Source organism: Schistocerca piceifrons, chromosome 1 (assembly GCF_021461385.2).
Source record: "Schistocerca piceifrons isolate TAMUIC-IGC-003096 chromosome 1, iqSchPice1.1, whole genome shotgun sequence".
In the NCBI taxonomy this organism is placed as follows: Eukaryota; Metazoa; Arthropoda; class Insecta; order Orthoptera; family Acrididae; genus Schistocerca; species Schistocerca piceifrons.
The window spans coordinates 115,702,688-115,723,634 of NC_060138.1; the positions used below are offsets into that span (position 1 = coordinate 115,702,688).

The window sequence follows — 20,947 nt, forward strand, 5'->3', positions numbered from 1 at the left end:
TCAGCCGCGCGACCGCATCCTCGAAGATGAAGCACCAGTCGCGCGGCGTGAAGACTGGGTTCGAGTTGATTGTGTGGAGGTCCTTCTTCGTGACGAATTCGAGCATAATTGCCCGATATCCGCCACGAAGCTCGAACGGCCGGTGTGGAAGTGATGGCTTCCGTTTCCCTTCCGCTTGCGCGAAAAGGTAAGGCTTTCTTTGGACGTCGTACCGCCCATTTCGCACCATGGTTGCGATCTTCTTGAGTATCGCTGGCAGGTGCGTGACGTCCGGGAAAGGAATGACCTCGGAGTGCATCCCTCCTCCCTCTTGTTCTTGATTATCCTGCTGCGTCTTCTTCTCCACATCCGGCGGTGGCGGCGGCGGCGGTGCAGGCTGCACCATGTGTATGGGCGTCTCCCCGGTTTCCTGTATTGCTACAGGTTCCGGCGGGACGTCTGTTTGTGTCGACGCATCCACCCCAGCTTGTCGTACCACCGTGGGGGTGGCATCGGGGCGGGTGTCTTCTTTTGCAGCGTCCTGAGTTCTTCCCGCAACTCTTGTAGCTGCCGGTGGAGACCGACGATCTCCTTCTGCATTGCCGCCATCGCGGCTTTGAGGGCGGCCACGGCGTCGTCAGTGGTGCCGCTGGGCGGGATTGCGGCCTCCCCGTTTCCCCCTTTGAGAGGGGGTGGTGGGACCGCTGCCTCTTCTCCAAGTACCGCTTTCTTGCCGGTTGATGTCCGCTCCTTCAAGTACGAGGTGCATTCAAGTTCTAAGACCTCAGATTTTTTTTCTCCGCCCTGGAAAGAGATAGAAACATGCGCATTGTTTTAAAATGAGGCCGCGTTCATTGTCAATACGTCCCAGAGATGGCAGCACCGTACGGCAGATGGAATTTTTACCGGCAGCGGCGAGAATGAGAACTGTTTTAAATACTTAAAATGGCGACGTTTTCCTTACTTGAACAGCGTGCAATCATTCGTTTTCTGAATTTGCGTGGTGTGAAACCAATTGAAATTCATCGACAGTTGAAGGAGACATGTGGTGATGGAGTTATGACTGCGTCGAAAGTGCGTTCGTGGGTGCGACAGTTTAATGAAGGCAGAACATAGTGTGACAACAAACCGAAACAACCTCGGGCTCGCACAAGCCGGTCTGACGACATGATCGAGAAAGTGGAGAGAATTGTTTTGGGGGATCGCCGAATGACTGTTGAACAGATCGCCTCCAGAGTTGGCATTTCTGTGGGTTCTGTGCACACAATCCTGCATGACGACCTGAAAATGCGAAAAGTGTCATCCAGGTGGGTGCCACGAATGCTGACGGACGACCACATGGCTGCCCGTGTGGCTTGTTGCCAAGCAATGTTGACGCGCAACGACAGCACGAATGGGACTTTCTTTTTGTCGGTTGTGACAATGGATGAGACGTGGATGCCATTTTTCAATCCAGAAACAAAGCGCCAGTCAGCTCAATCGAAGCACACAGATTCACCGCCACCAAAAAAATTTCGGGTAACCGCCAGTGCTGAAAAAATGATGGTGTCCATGTTCTGGGACAGCGAGGGCGTAATCCTCACCCATTGCGTTCCAAAGGGCACTACGGTAACAGGTGCATCCTACGAAAATGTTTTCAAGAACAAATTCCTTCCTGCACTGCAACAAAAACGTCCGGGAAGGGCTGCGCGTGTGCTGTTTCACCAAGACAACGCACCCGCACATCGAGCTAACGTTACGCAACAGTTTCTTCGTGATAACTTTGAAGTGATTCCTCATGCTCTCTACTCACCTGACCTGGCTCCTAGTGACTTTTGGCTTTTTCCAACAATGAAAGACACTCCCAGTGGCAGCACATTCACCAGCCGTGCTGCTATTGCCTCAGCGATTTTCCAGTGGTCAAAACAGACTCCTAAAGAAGCCTTCGCCGCTGCCATGGAATCAAGGCATCAGCGTTGTGAAAAATGTGTACGTCTGCAGGGCGATTACGTCGAGAAGTAACGCCAGTTTCATCGATTTCGGGTGAGTAGTTAATTAGAAAAAAATCGGAGGCCTTAGAACTTGAATGCACCTCGTATGTGCAGCTGCGAGCGTTTGCAGCGTGCTCGCCGCCGCAGTTAACGCACGCTGTCGCGACGTGTGGTGGCTTGTCGCAATCGGGTGTGTCATGTGCCTTGGCACATTTCAGACACGCGACTGCGTCCCTACACGTCCTGGCGACGTGTCCCATCTTCTGGCAGCGGTAGCACTGCCTCTTGTGCTGCGGTCGGCTGCGCTTCTTCTTGATGCTGCCACGGCCACCTCCTGCCAGCGTGAGTAGAAACTTGGCCACAGCAGCAAGTTTGCCTCCCTTTCCGCGTCCCGACATGGCGTTGGGCTAGTGGCGTCGGCGTGCTCGGCCGACGGTAACGAAGTGAGCCGCAGCGAGTCGAGTAGCGGAGTGCGTCGCGTCGAGCTCCTGAGGGTGGGCTACTCTCTTAAATCCCCTCCCCTCGCGAGGCGTTCTCTCCGCGGTCCGCGCCCGCGCGCCAGCGGCCGGTGAGACACTGGTGTCGGCGTCTGTGGTGGTGTCGGTGTAATTGCCTCGTCAGCCCTAGTCGCCCGTTCGTTCCCTTTTCTGAGCGTCATTTTAATTAGACCCCATGCTGGTTCCCATGGCCTGCTGAGGTTGTACCGCAATCTCGGTAGATGAGTCGGTCCCTGCTACGAATTTCGATAGCCTCTCTAACGACGCTGTGCCAGGATCCTGGTATGTTGGTAGTACATTTCGGGATTTTCGGACAAACAGTGCTCTGCGACCGCCGACTTGTTGGGGTACCCAAGTCGAGTGTGCCTCTGATGTTCTCGGCAACGATCTTCGATGGTGCGCACTGTCTGTCCAATATAAGTCTTCCCACATTGACGCGGAATCTGGTATATGACGGTGTTCCGCAAACCGAGATCGTCTTTGACATTTCCCAATAATGCTCGCGTTTTATTTGGTGGGCAAAAGACAGTTCCTACTCGGTGTTTCCACAATATTCGTCCTATTTTCCCCGATAATGCGCCAGTATACGGTATATAGGCAGTTGCTATCTCTTTCTCCGTGACTTCTTCCGTCTCCACACGCTGTACTGTAGAGGTGGGGCGGAGAGCGCCTCTGATCTGCCATACCGAGTACTCGTTTTTCCGGAATACAGTTTTGAGGTGTTCCAGCTCTCGGTGGAGACGCTCTGCGTCAGAGATGGTGCGCGCCCCGTGCACCAGTGTTTTTAGTATCCCATTCCTCTCCGCAGGGTGGTGGCAGCTATCTGCTTGCAAATACAGGTCGGTGTGCGTTTTCTTCCGGTATACCCCGTGGCGCAGGGTGCCATCCGCTCTTCTTTTGACCATGACGTCCAGGAATGGTAACCTTCCTTCTGCTTCGGTCTCCATAGTGAATTTGATGCTCGGATGTATGGAGTTCAGCCGGCCGTGGTGGTCTAGCGATTCTAGGCGCTCAGTCCGGAACCGCGCGACTGCTACGGTCGCAGGTTCGAATCCTGCCTCGGGCATGGATGTGTGTGATGTCCTTAGGTTAGTTAGGTTTAAGTAGTTCTAAGTTCTAGGGGACTGATGACCACAGATGTTAAGTCCCATAGTGCTCAGAGCCGTTTGAACCATTTTTTTTTTTTGTATGAAGTTCAGGTGTGCAAGGAAGTCTAGGAGCTTGTCCCTTCAATGGGGCCAGACCACGACCGTGTCGTCCACATAAAGTAGAAAACAAGTAGGTTTCCATTTGGATGACGCCAAAGCTTCCTCCTCGAAGTACTCCACATAGAAATTCGCGACCACAGGTGAGAGTGGGCTCTCCATTGCGACTCCTTACCTTTGTTCATAGTATTTTCCATTAAAGAGTAAATACGTGGAGGTCAGAATGTGCTTGAAAAGGTCGGTCGTCTTCTCGTTAAATTTCTGTGCAATAAGCTCAACTGACTCTCGAAGAGGCACCCTGGTGAATAATGAAGCAACGTCAGAGCTCATCAGGATGTCTGAGGGTTTCAGCTTGAAGTTGTCGAGACGTTTTACGAAATCCACAGAATTACGAACGTGATGAGGGCATTTACCCACATAAGGGCTTAGCAATTCTGTCAGTTATTTGGCCAGCAAATATGGTCGAGAAGAAGACTAGAGCTCTTTTCAAGGACTCAGATTTAACAGAGGGTGTCGCCAAGAAATTGACACCTCAAGGACCTGTACCGCCAAGACTTTATGGACTCCCTAAAGTCTACAAAGAAGGGGTGCCGTTACGCCCAACTGTCAGCAACATTAGGGCACCTACATGTCCGAGCATCGAAATATTGTGCCCATTGGACACTATGGACCGGCAGTACACCCGTGGACTGTTCGAGCAAGAAATACGCCGGGAGAAACTGAAGAATCACAAGAGCTATAAAGTTCACAAAAATTTGGTACTATTTGAACCTGTGGTGTCACCGCCAGACACCACACTTGCTAGGTGGTAGATTAAATCGGCCGCGGTCCATTTAGTACATGTCGGACCCGCGTGTCGCCACTGTGTGATCGCAGACCTAGCGCCACCACAAGGCAGGTCTCGTGATACGAACAAGCACTCGCCCCAGTTGTACGGACGACCTAGCTAGCGACTAGATGTACGAAGCCTTTCTCTCTCATTAGCCGAGAGACAGAATAGCCTTCAGCTAAGTTAATGGCTACGAACTAGCAAGGCGACATTAGCCTTACAGTGATTGTAATTAAAGTCTCCTGTGTATAGTCAAGAGCGATGTACCACAATGATTGATTAAAGATAAGTATTAATCCAGCTACGTACTTTTCTTCATAGCATTAATTACGTAGCCTGTTCCAGTACTTCACGCCCGTCTGCGTTAGTCTAGCGTGCATTTTCAGCCATCTCGATCTACAAGGTGTTGGCCCAGCTGCCGACACATCAGAACCATTCATTATATCACATAAATTCGGAAATTTGTGGTAAGTTCCTATGGGATCAAACTGCTGAGGTCATCGGTCCATAGGCTTACAAACTACTTAATCTAACTTTAAACTAACCTATGCTAAGGGCAACGCACACACACCCTTGCCCGGGGGGGAGAGCCTCCGACGGGGGGGAGCCGCGCGAACCGTGGCGTGGCGCCTAAGACAACGCGACTACCCCGCGCGGCCCTGTATTGCACACGTCACTGCCTAATGATATTTTTATCCAAATCACCAATGGGATATTTATTGCGTACACTTTGCTTTTACATGCCTGAATACCACTGCGCTCTACATCGTTCCAAAATGCTGCAATTTTCACACGATGTACTTAATTTTAACATTTTACAGTCACATTCCATAGCCTTTTCCAGCCTTTCGTCATCGTTAATGAACTAGATGACTTTAAAAGAAAGTCATGACGGAAGCACTTTCAGCGATGGTTTTCCGTGATTACACTGCAACCTAACGACGTCGACTACTTTGCACAGGAGTATGTCAGCACATCTCATGTGACCAAGTTAGTTCCTATTACTGCCGTCATATAGCTCGCTTTGTCGGTTAATGTAAGGCTACAAACAGCGTCAAAGTACAACTTGAAAATCTGAGACCATCAACAGGGCACGCGACTACGATATCTTTCACCCGATAATTTCCATCATCAGAATCGAGAAACTGTAGTACTGTGTCTACTAATAAGATGAAACTTTAATATATATAATCAAACAATTCTAACACATGTAATGTACAATTCTGGTTGTATTAATGGGCCTTGAATTTACGAGCATATAATCTGATAGTGATCTCTGTAAAGTTACCTGAATACCTTTTTTAATTTTATTGGCTCTGTTTGGGGTGCTCTGAAGAAAACGATTCTCAGAGATCTACTTTGCGTAATTTGTTCGTGTTTTTCGATTATTTAAATCTAAAAGAACCCGTTTAACTTCTACTTAACGAAAGTAGCCACGCCAGAATTTGGCAACATCAAAAAAAACATAACAGAAAACTCCTGTAAATTAATTCATAAGTCATTGAGGAAACAGCTATAATTTTGTTCAGTTATAACTGAAAGAGCTAAATAAATTGGAAATTGGTAATGAGAATGCCATAAATTAACCTGTTATTGAACGAAAACACAGTTTACGTAGTTGGCAGCTGTCAAAATGGAACTTTTCGCCGGTAGCGTGCCCTGCTTCAATAGCGAGCGAGCAGCTTCGCTATGATTGATCGGCGCTCAGAATCTGATGGCGGACGCCACAGTTTACGCTGGATGCCACATACCACCATAAATAAGTAAATTCGCCTGCTAATAGAATGGCCACATACATAAAGAATACGCAAAACCACATCCAATAATAACATTACGAAATATCGTATTCATGATCCATGGAACTAGTATTAATCTAATCTAATCTACAGCTACAATAAAATAAATGACTAAGACAGAGAAAATAAAAAGTAGTAACTACTGTTAAGGGTGGTCTCGTCATTGTCAAGATGTTACAAAAATTTCCTTTATTATAAGTAAAGTAAATACTCAGGAAAATTAGTTGCAAAAGGTAAAATAAATTACAAATGATATAATTTGAAAGGCATTGAGTCTTTATAGGGGAGAGCACTTGGCGTTGAAGCCTATCTGTTTATAGACGTTGCGTCATGACGTCAGCTGAAGTTTGTTGGTGCTGGCGACGAAATTATTATGGCTCCACTAGTAATGCAATTGCTGTGGATACTTGATTAGCATAGGCTCCACCATGCAATAATATTATGCTCCTTTGGGTTTCTGTGGTCACAGAAAGACATAAGAACAATCATTATTGTCGTAGCCGTGTTGGAAAAGAACCAGAGTCCCAAGCGCTAATAGAAAGCACTGAATGTCAAATCGTTATAGGTACTGAAATCTGGCTAAAGCCGGAAATAAGTTCAGGCGAATTTTTTTACAAAGGACCTAACCATGTCAAGAAACGATAAATTAAATACAGTTGGTGGTAGAATGTTCACTGCTGTCAGAAGTAGTATACCTTGTAGTGAAATTGTTCCTGTGAGTTAGTACTGGTAGAGGTTATACTTCACAATCTGAATAAACTAACAATTGGTTCCTTTTACCGATCCCCCGACTCAGATAATACGGTTAATGAACACTTCAAAGAAAACTTTAGTGTCACTTTAAATTTATATCCCACTCACAGTGGTGACTTCAATCTACCCTCCATATGTTACTGAAATTACATGTGTGAAGTCGGTGGTAGGCATAGGACATCGTTAGGAATCGTACTCAATGCCTTCTCAGAAAATTATTTTTAACGATTAATTCAGGAGCCCACTTGAAGTTTAAATGGTTGCGAAAAAATACTTGAGCTCTTGGTAACAAATAATCCTGACCAATTAAGGAGCACCATGACAGATACAGGGATTTGTGACCACAAGGTGGTCGTAGCTAGACTGAATACGTTAACATCCAAACCCATCAAAAATAATCGGAAATTACACCTATTTAAAAAATCAGATAAAAATTGGCATGACACCTTCCTAAGAGATTGTCTCCATTACTCCCAATCTGACTGTATAAGCGTAGACTAAATGTGGTTTAGATTGAAGGAAATAGTATCGACGGCATTTGAGATATATGTACCAAACAAATTAATATGAGATGGTTCTGATTCCCCATGTTAGAACACTATAGAAGAAGCAATGAGAAAAAGCATGTCAGATTTAAAAGAAGGCAAAATCCCCAAGATTGGTGAAGTTTCACAGAAGCTCGAAATGTAGCACGAACTTCAGTGAGAGCTGGTTTTAATACTTTCCACAACTATACTCTGTTTCGAAACCTGGAAGAAAATCCAAAGAAATTGAGGTTGTACGTAAAGTATACCAGAGAAAAGACACAATCAATATCTCCACTGTGCGATTACAATTAAGATGTTGCTGACAACAGTGCCACTGAAGCAGAGTTACTAAATAAATGTAAACGTAGGCTTCCACAGCCGTTATCACAGTCAATAAAATTCTCTTGGGTTTTGTGTCCGCATTGCCAACTAAAAAATTCCGCCGTTTCGGCGACAATTGCAAGACGCCTTTCCAAGGGTGTATTGCTAACTGATGAATGGGCGTTTTTTTTCCTTTATTGTAATTTTAATCACCTATACAGGCGGGCTGGCAGCAGCACATTACGCTGCTCTTCAGCCTTAAGTGGAACAATAACATGACGTAGAGGTGATACAGACAATACAAAAAACGGCGGGCAAAAAATGGAGATACAAAAAACAATAAACATGAAGCCGGTCACGTTGGACGATAAAAACACTTGTGGACACTTGTGGACACTTGTGGACACTTGTGGACACTTGTGGACACTTGTGGACACGGCGCACAAAACACGGAGAACGGCGATGGCACATGTGAACAGTGGAGTCGTAACTGCACGAAACACAAAACGAAGCACACACACGAGATACTGATGTCGATGATCTCCGGCGCGCGAATGTTCACTATGCGTGTGCGAGTCCGGGGACCTGCCAAGAGAGGAGGAGGAGGAGGAGGAGGAGGAAGGGGAGTGGGAGAGCGAGAGGGGAGAGCAGAGATGCCACGGGCAGGGGAGAAAGGGGGGGAGGGAGGAAGGGGGAGGGGAAACCCGTGGGAAGAGGGGTGGAGGGAGGGGGCGTGGGAAAAGGAAAGAGAAGGGAAGGGAAGAGAAGGGAGGGAGGGTGCCCAAAGGAAAGGACACCGGAAGTGGGGGGTGGCGTTAGCGCTTGTTTGATTACTTATATACTACGGAGAAACGCTGTCATTGGATATGAGGGTGAGGAGGAAAGGTTTTAGATGTTCTTTTACTGGTCTTTGCATTGCGTCTTGTCATTGGCGGAAATTGGCGTTTTCCATTGGACTTACCTTTATTGTTTGCCATTGGTGGAAATCGGCGAATAGGATACTGAGCGGCGACTGCAGCGTAGGGCTGTTAACTAACTGCCTAGTATGTGCTAGGGCGAGCCAGCACTCTGTGTACCCTCAGCCGCTGTGGCCTACCGCGCGCCTGTTGCTTTGCGAGAGTATGTTGTCCTTCCGCAAAGCTGTCACAGCTGGCAGCCAAGACGCTGCAAGTCCGTACCCGTCTTCTCCGTTCATGTTGTCGGGTCTCTTGGTTATTTCTATAGCCTCTCTAATCCTCCTCAAACTAAACGGCTGTTTCGCCAATACGCGGGCCTCTCGTAATTCGATCTTCATCCTGCACTGTTCCTCGTGTTCTGCCACCGCTGATTTGCTGTATTGTCTGAGACGGATACATGACTCGTGTTCAGATAACCTTGTGCTTGTTGGAAGCCCAGTCTGGCATACATATACCAGTCCACATTCGCATCCGATTCCATAAACTCCGGCTGCATGGAACTTGTCAATTGTATCTTTCGTCGAGCTTAGAACGTCTTTTACTTCGTTGTTGCTACGAAAAATCGGCTTAACACATGCGCGATGGAGAATTTTGCCCAGACGTTCAGTGACGTACGTATGGAAGCAGGACGGTGTTCCGTGTTTGGTTCTGCGTTTCCCTATTGCATCTTTATTGGGCACTTTAAAAATGTTCCCTTACAGAGAGCCAGTCATTGATTACTAGGCGGCGGCGTGACAGGCACCCTTTCAATAGCCGTTAGATTTCGCAGATGGCCAGCAAGGGTTAAGTGAGCTGACCTAGCGCCACTCAACTGATGGATGTTGAAGTGGTTGCTACCACACCAGCGCCTAGGAATCAATGAGTGGCTGTCTCTGTACAGGTAAATTTTTGGGGTGCTCAACAAAGATGGACAAGCGGGATCGAAGGTGTCGGTAAACGGGGCTTCACGTGCACATCTGCATCTACATCTAGAAGATTAACCTCTGCCAGAAACTTCATCAAACAACCTTCAAGCTATTTCTCTACCATTCCACTCTCGAAAAGCACAGCGAATAATAGAACACTTAAATATTTCTGTGCGAGTTCTTACTCATCTTGTTTTGTTACCATGATCATTGTTCCCTATGTAGATGGGCGCCAACATAATATTTTCGCATTCGGAGAAAACAGCTGGTGATCGAAGTTTCATGAGAAGATGTGAGGGGAGATTCAAAAGTCTGTGCGAAGTCCGAGAGATGGCACCACCGGCGCGTATCGAGGTCATGTTTAGTTAGTAGCATCCTTGGAAAGAACGCATACCAAGTTTCAGCCATATTGGTCTATTTCTTCATGTTTGGCATTCGTGTGAATCAAGGAAGTAGAGTGATTGTCAAAAAGTGGACGAAGAAGAATTTCGTGTGGTGATTAAACATTACTTGATGCAAGGCAAAACGCCTCAGGAGACTAAAGAGAAGCTTCATAAACTTTACAGTGACTCTGCACCTTCGATTAGAACAGTTTATAAGTGGCCATATGGGCACAAGTGATGCTGAACGTTCTGGACGCCCTGTGGAGGTTACGACTCCAGAAATCATTGATAAACTCCATGATATGGTGATGGTTGACAGAAGCGTTAATGTGCGTGAGATTGCTAGTGTTGTGGGAATGTCGAATGAACAGATACATAATATTTTGCATAAACATTTGGACATGAGAAAGTTATCCGCAAGATCGGTTCCGCGATTGCTCACGCTTGACCAAAAACGGAATCGTGTGAAGCGTTAGAAGGATGGTTTGCAGTTTTTCAGGAAGAATTCGCAGGACTTTAAGTGTCGTTTCGTCACTGTGGATGAAACATGGATACATTACTATACTCCTGAGACCAAACAAAAATCTAAACAATGGGTTACCAAGGGAGAATATGCACACAAAAAAAAAAAAAAAAAAAAAAAAAAAAAAAAAAAAAAAAAAAAGCGAAGACCAGTCCTTCGGCCGGAAAGGCTATGGCGACTCTCTTTTGGGATTCGCAAGGGTTAATCCTCATCGGCTATCTGGAAAAGGGCAAAACTACTACAGGTGCATATTATTCATCGTTATTGGACCGTTTGAAAACCGAGCTGCAAGAAAAACGCCGGCGATTGGACAGCAAAAAAGTCATTTTCCATCACGACAATGCACCAGCACACACCTCAGCAGTTGTGGTCGCAAAATTAATGGAAATAGGATTCCAACTCGTTTCACATCCCCCCTATTGTCCAGACTTCGCCCCCTCGGACTACTATTTGTTCCCCAATTTGGAGAAATGGTTGGCGGGACAAAGATTTTATTCAAACGAGGAGGTGATTGCAGCAACTAATAGCTATTTTGCAGACTTGGACAATTCTTATTATTCAGAAGGGATCAACAAATTAGAACAGCGTTGGACGAAGTGTATAAGTCTAAAAGGAGACTATGTCGAAAAATAAAGGTTTACCCCAAACACGTAAGAAGTTTTTTTTTTTTTTCAAGGTCTTTTCAAACGCCCCTCGTACTGCTGAAACGAAAAACGGCTTTTAGTGATTGTCACCCCAGTGCGTAACATATCTGTGGCTCTCTCTTCCCTGTTTGGCTACAATACAAAACGAGCTGCCCTTTTTTTTAAAACTTTTTTCGGCGTCCTCTGTTAACCCTATCTGTTTGGGATCCTTCACCTCAAAGCAGTACTCCAGAAGTGGATGGACAAGCGTAATGTAGGCAGTCTCTTTAGTAGACACGTTGTTTTTCCAAGGTACTCTGCCATTGGTTCGCTCTCCCCACAACATTATCTATGCGATCGTTCCAGTTTAAGTTACTCGTAAGTGTAATCCCTAAGTATTTAGTAGCATTCACAGCCTTTAGATTTGTGTGATTTATCTTGTAACCGAAATACTGTATGCCGGATGCCTTTTAGTACTCTTATGGATGACTTCACACTTTTCATTATTTAGAGTCACTCGCCACTCTTCGCACCATACAACTATGGCGACTAAATGATTTTGCAAATTTTTATAGTCTGGTGACTCAACAAGACGGTAAACGACAGCATCATCTGCAAACAATCTAAGACGGCTGCTAGAGGGCCTATATCACTTCCTTGGGGAGCGTCCGCAGCTCGTGTTCTCGCAGTCGCGGTCTCGCTTCCCGAGCACCTGGTCCAGGGTTCGATTCCAGGCGGGGTCAGGGATTTTCACCTGCCTCGAGATGCATCATTCATGAAAGTAGTGAGATTGGACTGAGCAAAGGTTGGGAATTTGTACGGGCGCTGATAACCGCGCAGTTGAGCGCCATAGAAACCAAACATCATCATCATCACCATCCTTGGGGAGCGCCAGACATTACTTCTGTTTTACTGAATAACTTTCGTCGATTATTATGAACTGTGACTTTTCTGGCAGGAAACCACGAATCCCAGTCGCAAATGCTACTGAAATCAACATTGGTAATAGGGATCTGTAATTCAGCGGCTTACTCATTTTTTTCCGCACGTGTCCGCCCGTTGCTGTTTGAAGCGTCACTTAGCCCAGAGAGTGACGTCAGCGGGAGCCACGCTTTCGCACTATTTTAGAGGAAGGTTGTTAGCACTGTTGAGTCAAATTTCAAACTTCTGCGTCACAATGCGAGATAATGGCTCTAAGCACTATGGGACTTAATATCTGAGGTCACCAGTCTCCTAGACTTAGAACTACTTAAACCTACTAACCTAAGGATATCAGATTCATCCATGCCCGAGGCAGGATTCGAACCTACGACCGCAGCAGCCGCGTGATTCCGGACTGAAGGGCCTAGAACCGCTTGGTCATAGCGGCCGGCAATTCTAGATAGTTACGGGATTTCGAATAAGTGACTTTTTAAGTGTGGTGTACAGTCTATTTGTCTGGAGTAAAGCCTGATATCGTAACTCAGACTCGAATATGGACAATAAAAATCCCCGAAGTGAATAAAACATTCTGCAATATGGTGCTACAGAACAATGCTAAATATTAGGTGGGTAAATCGAATAACTAATGCATTGTTTCTGTATGGAACAAAAGGGGACTCCTGACCAGATATGCTATACAGAATGTCAAATCAAAATAACTTTCAGATGTCTATATTTCCAATTATTATTTTATGGATCAATTAGTTTCGGTGATATATCTACACCCATACTCCGCAAGACACCTGACAGTGTGTGGCGGAGGGTAAGAGAAATCAGGGCTCGCACAGAAAAATTTATGTGCTCGTTTTTACCTCGTGGCGTTGGAGAGTGGAATGGTAGAGAGACAGCTTGAAGGTGGTTCATTGAACCGTCTGCCAGGCACTTTATTGTGAATAGCAGAGTAATCACGTAGGTGTAGATGGAGATGTACCTTGAGTACCTCTATCGGTTCTCCGTTCTATTCCAGTCTCGTATTGATTGTCGGTATGCCTCTGTGTGGGCTCTAATCTCTCTGATTTTATCCTCATGGTCTCTTAGCGAGATATACGTAGAAGGGAACAATATACTGCTTGACTGCTCTGTGAAGGTATGTTCTCGAAACTTCAACAAAAGCCCGTACCGAGTTACTGAGCGTCTCTCTTGCAGAGTCTTCCACTAGAGTTTATCTATCATCTCCGTAACGCTTTCGTGATTTGTAAATGATCCTGTAACGAAGCTCTCTGCTCTCCGTTGGGTCTTCTCTATCTCTTCTATCAACCCAATCTAGTTATGCCATCTGATGTTCCCTGACCGACGTGTAGTAAGATTCTCACCTCAGGTCCAGTCGAAAGAGGGGCCAGCACTCAGTGACTGGTATCTATAGATTTTTGACACAGCGATCACATCGATCATCCCTTGGCCTAAAGATAGCGTAATATATCACCGAAACCGGTTGCTCAATAAAATAACAATTAGTAATTTAGACGGCTGAAAGGTGGTTTGATTCGACGTTCTGTACTGAACAGTCGAGACCGTGCGACCATCTGTAGAAATATGGTGATACAGAAAAATATGCGATACGTACGTTTCATACTTTTTTGTGCAAACTCTCTTCCGTGGTAAGTACTAGAAATCATAAATTTAAAGTAATTTTCAGAAGTGGTTAACGGCGATAGCGTCCGTCAATGTATTTTCACCACGTTTTCTGGCCGATAAACTTTTATAATTGTTCGCCTAAGTCCGCAATCTTTGACGTGTTGAATTGGTTCCAGAGGTGGCGAAGAGTTGTGTAGCATTTAAAAGGATTGTCATAGTATGCTACGTCCGTTGTAACTGTACCTTTCAAAGCGAATGGTACAGCAATGTGTTTTATTACGTAAATTGAAGGTGGAGGGGGGGATAAAGGAAAGGTGAGCGACGAATATATTGATGTCAGCTACATCGGGAATTTACGCGGAATCAGAGGGGACGAGCGAAAATGTGTGCCGGACCGGGATTCCAATAGGGGAGCTCCCGTTTACTAGGCAGTTGCGTTAATACTGCGCCATTTGGACACGATGTTTATCGCACTTGCATCGACTATCTCGGCCCACCTCCTGGCCGACACCGATTCCCACCTAGCGCCGCCAATCCGCAATCCCTCTCTTTGTCCAACCTGCTCGCTCCTTATAGATTTCCACAGAAGGTCGGAAGCAATTGTACATCCGAACTGAAGGTGGTGGGTTCATTGCCCACCGAGGCGAATCAATTATATGAATGTGTGGTGTCTGTACTTTCGGACATGTCTCCGAGAGAACAGACTCTGCACATTTTGGACACGTCCGAAAGAACAGACACCACACATTCATATAAAGTATTTTGTGACTAACGTAAGTGCGCTAGGAGCAAGGCACAAATATACTGTAATGTTATTAGGGACACAGATCAGTTCAAAATAGTTGTCGTAACATGGCTGTCAGTCAGACTGGTTTCCGGGAGTTTTTGTGTTGTGTGGTACCAGTTCTTTCGTAATTTTCGAGAGGATTGGTACTGTATGTTTCATATACAAGTGTGGTTTTGCCAATTCAGCTCAGCTTTGTAACAACAGAAAATTGTGTCGAATTGTTTTACCACATTGAAACTCCATGCTAATCCCGCAGGACAGGACAGATAGTATAAATTGTGGAAAGGGGCCGAAATAAGGGCTGTCAGTTACACTCCAACATACAACTTCATTATTTGATCAAACATTACAAGATCCCAAAAAACTTAAAAGAACACACGCACAGCTTTAATCCTAGGGACTTAATTACCGGCTGAAAGCCACTTTAATTTAAAAATGGCCGAATGCCAATAACTTAAAATGCAAGCATAATCAGAAATTTAACAGGCAAGCCTTATCTTAAAACAGTTCTTTAGTTAGGCTGAAATAAACAAGTTAAACTCAAATTCGCTGAAGGCCTAACACTTAAAACTTCATAACAATAATTTTTTTTTAAATACCAAAGGCCTCACGTGAAACAGTTCTTTAATTCAGGCTGAAGGCCTTAAGAGCAAAAGAACTCAAACTCAAAATCGGCTGAAGGCCCAAGACTTAAAATTCAACAATATTAAAAGTTTTAAAATGTGAAAGGACTCACGTGAAACAGTACTTTAAACTAGGCTGAAGACATTAAGAGCAAAATAATTCTAATTTAAAAAAAACGGCTAGAAGCCATACAAGTACAAACAACAACAACAAATTATAAAAAAAGGGAGTACACCCGAGGGCTCTCAGATGTTCGAGGGTCAGCCTGTAATTCAAACACTAACGCTCGCTAAGGTGAGACAGGCAGTCGGGCGAACCTTTCACGATCCGACGACAACCCGACCGACCGTCAAAGGACCCACCGACAAGATAACTTCTACTTCACCAGACCAGGGCACAACAGGGAGTTCAACGGAACGATGTAGAAGATATTGGCTCTGAGCACTGTGGGACTTAACATCTTAGGTCATCAGTCCCCTAGAACTACTTAAACCTAACTAACCTTAGGACATCACACACATCCATGCCCGAGGCAGGATTCGAACCTGCGACCGTAGCAGTCCCGCGGTTCCGGACCGCAGCGCCTAGAACCGCAGGGCCACCACGGCCGGCGAAGATATTGGCGCCCACAACCAATCATACATAGAGCTGTCAAACTACACACCGTGCTGGACAGAAACAACAAGATGAGAAAACTACACTGCCCGAAATTTATGTCAACGGCCAAACCAGAAGATTCCGCTGGTGCACTTCAGTTCAAATAACCAAATACAGTGAAACTCCACCGGAGGGTGGCTAGAATTTTCCAACTTGAAAACCACGTTGCTGCTCGCGGGAATACCCCAACAGCCGACAATGAACTCCAAACGACACAACGTGAAGAGTCTTGACTCTCGTGTCCAGGGTCAGTGAGCCACGGACCTCGTAGCAATGGGAACAGCACCACCCACTCTGACACCGTGTAGAGACCGCCAGCGGGCCCAGCCAAACTACGCCCCACCGCGAATTTCTCGCTGCTCCACGTCAGACGACGGACTGCTCAGAGACAGTATGCCGACAACATTTAAAATATCTTGTCAGTCAAAATCACACAAACTACACACAGTTTCACGAACACTTGCACGAAGAACTAGACAATGCTAACGGCAGTGACGGTACAGTAACAGGGACGAATCACGAGTCGGCACACACAGCCATCCCATAAGCGATGGCCGGCCAAATACACGTCGTCCGGCAGACAACCGACCGACGGCCAACCAAAGTCGTCGCCACTCCAATTATGTGTGTGTCGGCAACCATCGGGTGAGTCATGGCGGTCCGGACCTCACTGCTGCCGCTCCCCGATTGAACTTGTGCAGCATGCCACCTCAAACACATCCAAGTACGAACTAACTGCTGACACGTTCCAACTGACTGGTCGACACACGACGACCGGTAAGTAATAGCAGTGCCACAAAGATAATACGGCAGGGCTTATATCGATAAGCGCTGCTGCTGCCACTCACGGGCAGGCAAAGTAGCAACTCAGCAACACAAGTAATTGAAACTAACGTAACAAGGTGGCAGTACGGCAAAAACAGTATGTTAAATAAGAGATGGCACGAACACGAGCCACACACGGCTCACAACTTTTTATTCAAAAATTTGTAAATTGGATGGAATTTGTTTTGTAACATCGGATATTCAATTATGACGTTTGCAGTTTCTATAGAGAAGCTCAAAAGATGTTTACAGGTATGAAACTCATCGCATCAAAACTCATATTTTCTTAATTCAGGGTGGAAGGTGGGAAAAGGGAAGGAACTATTGGTACCAGCTGCATTGGGACTTTATGTGGAATCTGTGGCGAAAAGTGAAAATGTGTGCCCGATTGGTACTCAAACCAGGGATCTCCCGCTTACTAGGGAGTTAAGCACCGCGCCACCTGGACACGTGTTTACCACAAATGCATAGACTGTCTCGGCACACTCACTGGTCGACACCCATTCACACATCGCGCCACCTATCTGCAGACCCCATCCATGGCCTCCATGATTCCGCATAATGTCCAGATGCAGCTCATATCATTAGTTTCTTCCTCTTCCTTTTCCTTTCCTTTCTTCGCCCTCCACCTTAATTTTACATAACATTTATCGCAGCTGGGGGTTTCGTATGGTGTCTGTTTTTTCAGAGATGTCCGAAAGAACAAAACCCACGCGTTCATATAACGGATTCGCGGCGGTGGGAAATGAATACAAAACCTTCTGTGCAAATGCAGATTTACGTTCGACCTCCAGCTGGGATCTAAAATTAGCGAGCATGGAGGACGTGGAAAGAGACTGCAGATAGGTGGAGCTAGGTGGGTATTGGAAAAGCCGCGGAACATGCCAAGACAGTCCGCGCAGTCGGCTTTTGACCGTGGTCGTTGCTGGCCAACGCCCCACTGATGGAATTGTTTACTTCGGCATCGCGCTATTTTTGTTGTCTACCGTCCACCATTATTGTACCTCGTGGCGCACTCTCACCCCCGAACGACACCTAAAGCAACACTCCAAGCCGAACATGCACGACCACGCGCTTATGAAATCGAACAATTCATTCGCGAAGAGCTACTTATGGACCCAAAAGAAGTGGAAGGTATTCACCTCTTCACTGGCAGTATCATCTACACTCCTGGAAATGGAAAAAAAGAACACATTGACACCGGTGTGTCAGACCCACCATACTTGCTCCGGACACTGCGAGAGGGCTGTACAAGCAATGATCACACGCACGGCACAGCGGACACACCAGGAACCGCGGTGTTGGCCGTCGAATGGCGCTAGCTGCGCAGCATTTGTGCACCGCCGCCGTCAGTGTCAGCCAGTTTGCCGTGGCATACGGAGCTCCATCGCAGTCTTTAACACTGGTAGCATGCCGCGACAGCGTGGACGTGAACCGTATGTGCAGTTGACGGACTTTGAGCGAGGGCGTATAGTGGGCATGCGGGAGGCCGGGTGGACGTACCGCCGAATTGCTCAACACGTGGGGCGTGAGGTCTCCACAGTACATCGATGTTGTCGCCAGTGGTCGGCGGAAGGTGCACGTGCCCGTCGACCTGGGACCGACCGCAGTGACGCACGGATGCACGCCAAGACCGTAGGATCCTACGCAGTGCCGTAGGGGACCGCACCGCCACTTCCCAGCAAATTAGGGACACTGTTGCTCCTGGGGTATCGGCGAGGACCATTCGCAACCGTCTCCATGAAGCTGGGCTACGGTCCCGCACACCGTTAGGCCGTCTTCCGCTCACGCCCCAACATCGTGCAGCCCGCCTCCAGTGGTGTCGCGACAGGCGTGAACGGAGGGACGAATGGAGACGTGTCGTCTTCAGCGATGAGAGTCGCTTCTGCCTTGGTGCCAATGATGGTCGTATGCGTGTTTGGCGCCGTGCAGGTGAGCGCCACAATCAGGACTGCATACCACCGAGGCCCACAGGGCCAACACCCGGCATCATGGTGTGGGGAGCGATCTCCTACACTGGCCGTACACCACTGGTGATCGTCGAGGGGACACTGAATAGTGCACGGTACATCCAAACCGTCATTGAACCCATCGTTCAACCATTCCTAGACCGGCAAGGGAACTTGCTGTTCCAACAGGACAATGCACGTCCGCATGTATCCTGTGCCACCCAACGTGCTCTAGAAGGTGTAATTCAACTATCCTGGCCAGCAAGATCTCCGGATCTGTCCCCCATTGAGCATGTTTGGGACTGGATGAAGCGTCGTCTCACGCGGTCTGCACGTCCAGCACGAACGCTGGTCCAACTGAGGCGCCAGGTGGAAATGGCATGGCAAGCCGTTCCACAGGCCTACATCCAGCATCTCTACGATCGTCTCCATGGTAGAATAGCAGCCTGCATTGCTGCGAAAGGTGGATATACACTGTACTAGTGCCGACATTGTGCATGCTCTGTTGCCTGTGTCTATGTGCCTGTGGTTCTGTCAGTGTGATCATGTGATGTATCTGACCCCAGGAATGTGTCAATAAAGTTTCCCCTTCCTGGGACAATGAATTCACGGTGTTCTTATTTCAGTTTCCAGGAGTGTATATTACATTAACGATATAGGAAACGTGCTGAGTAGTTAGACTACACGGACCAAGTTTTAAGCATTCTGACGGGCACATCGGAGAGGCGACGGTAGACCACGCCGGTTTTGGTCTTCGAACAATTCATCTCTTTCAGCTCCCTTTCGAGGTGCCACAAGACATTGTCGTCGAAGCCTTCCGACACTACAGCAATATTGTGGGCAACATCACGGAAAACGGCAGACGTTCACAACATATCACGTGTTAAATGGTGTCCAACACACCAAGATAAAATTTTCCAAACACATACCATCCTGTCTGCTGATAGGTCGTGTACGAGTGATCATTATGTATGATGGCCAGCTGTGGACGTGTGCACGATAAGGACAAAAGGGCCATGTTAGGTTCGATTGTCCCCATCGTCGTTTGCTACAGATCCCGGCCAGTGATGCAGCTCCCAAAGTGATGGTCACTTCTTTACCAGATAGCTACACCTCAGCTGTGTGCAGCCTGGATGTGTCACTTCACTTCAGGAAGCGCCTATTCTCCCAACGGCACTCCCTCTCGGGAACAACGGTACGGCAATATCTCCTCTGATGGCGACGAGACCATCAACCCTCCAGAGCTCTATGAACGTCTCGCCCATGGCGATGCACATCAAAGCACGGGAGCGTGGTGGGGTGGGCTTATACCACGTGCCAGACAATGTTGTGGCACTTTTTAGCTCCCTACTGAAAGTCTGGCGCTGTTGCCCGACGAGCTTCAACGGACAGCTTTTACATGAATGTGTGCCAGTCTCCACGTCAGCCCCAGTCATGTTATCAGACATTCCATCCCCCTTTGATCACTTTCGGCATTTCTTCAAAGTGGTTCAAATGGTTCAAATGGCTCTGAGCACTATGGGAGGTCATCAGTCCCCTAGAATTTCGAACTTAGGTTTAAGTAGTTCTTAGGACATCACACACATCTATGCCCGAGGCAGGATTCCAGACTGAAGCGCCCTGAACCGCTCGGCCACTGCGGCCGGCTCGGCATTTCTTTCCGGAATTGGCTCTGAGCACTATGGGACTCAACTGCTGTGGTCATCAGTCCCCTAGAACTTAGAACTACTTAAACCTAACTAACCTAAGGACATCACACACATCCATGCCCGAGGCAGGATTCTAACCTGCGACCGTAGCAGTCGCACGGTTCCGGACTGCGCGCCTAGAACCGCGAGACCACCCCGGCCGGCTCTTTCCGGAATTAAGTTACATACTCCACTCCTTACCACTTCCACGTACACTCCAAATAAAGAATGCACACGAAGCATTACAAATGCGTTGACCTCTCAATCCTATCGAACACAAGTTTCCTGAGCTCATATGGCTTTCTCGACACCAGTGTCCATTCCGCCTGGTTATTACCATCAGTGGCAATCAGGTCAACCACTTTAGTTTGCGCAGCATCTGCCTTGTTGACATACCCCAAAGTTTGTTTACCATGATGTGGGCGAACAGGGTCTGGAGGGTCACACAGCATAATTTCCGTTTCCTTACCCGACAGACACCTACAGAGATCACTTTCCAGGCTCTTTTATTCTAAGATGTGATTCATTACCCCACAATGAAAACTAACGCTTTGAGTTGGATATGAGGCCATACTGTTCACTACCTTTTTGGTC

General features: G+C 47.1%; 1 protein-coding gene across 1 annotated transcript in view; it reads right to left on the bottom strand.

Annotated features, from left to right (window-relative positions):
• The window catches only part of LOC124788240 (estradiol 17-beta-dehydrogenase 2-like), a 175,263-nt gene that overhangs the window by 135,992 nt on the left and 18,324 nt on the right, over nt 1-20,947 (bottom strand). The window lies entirely within an intron of this gene.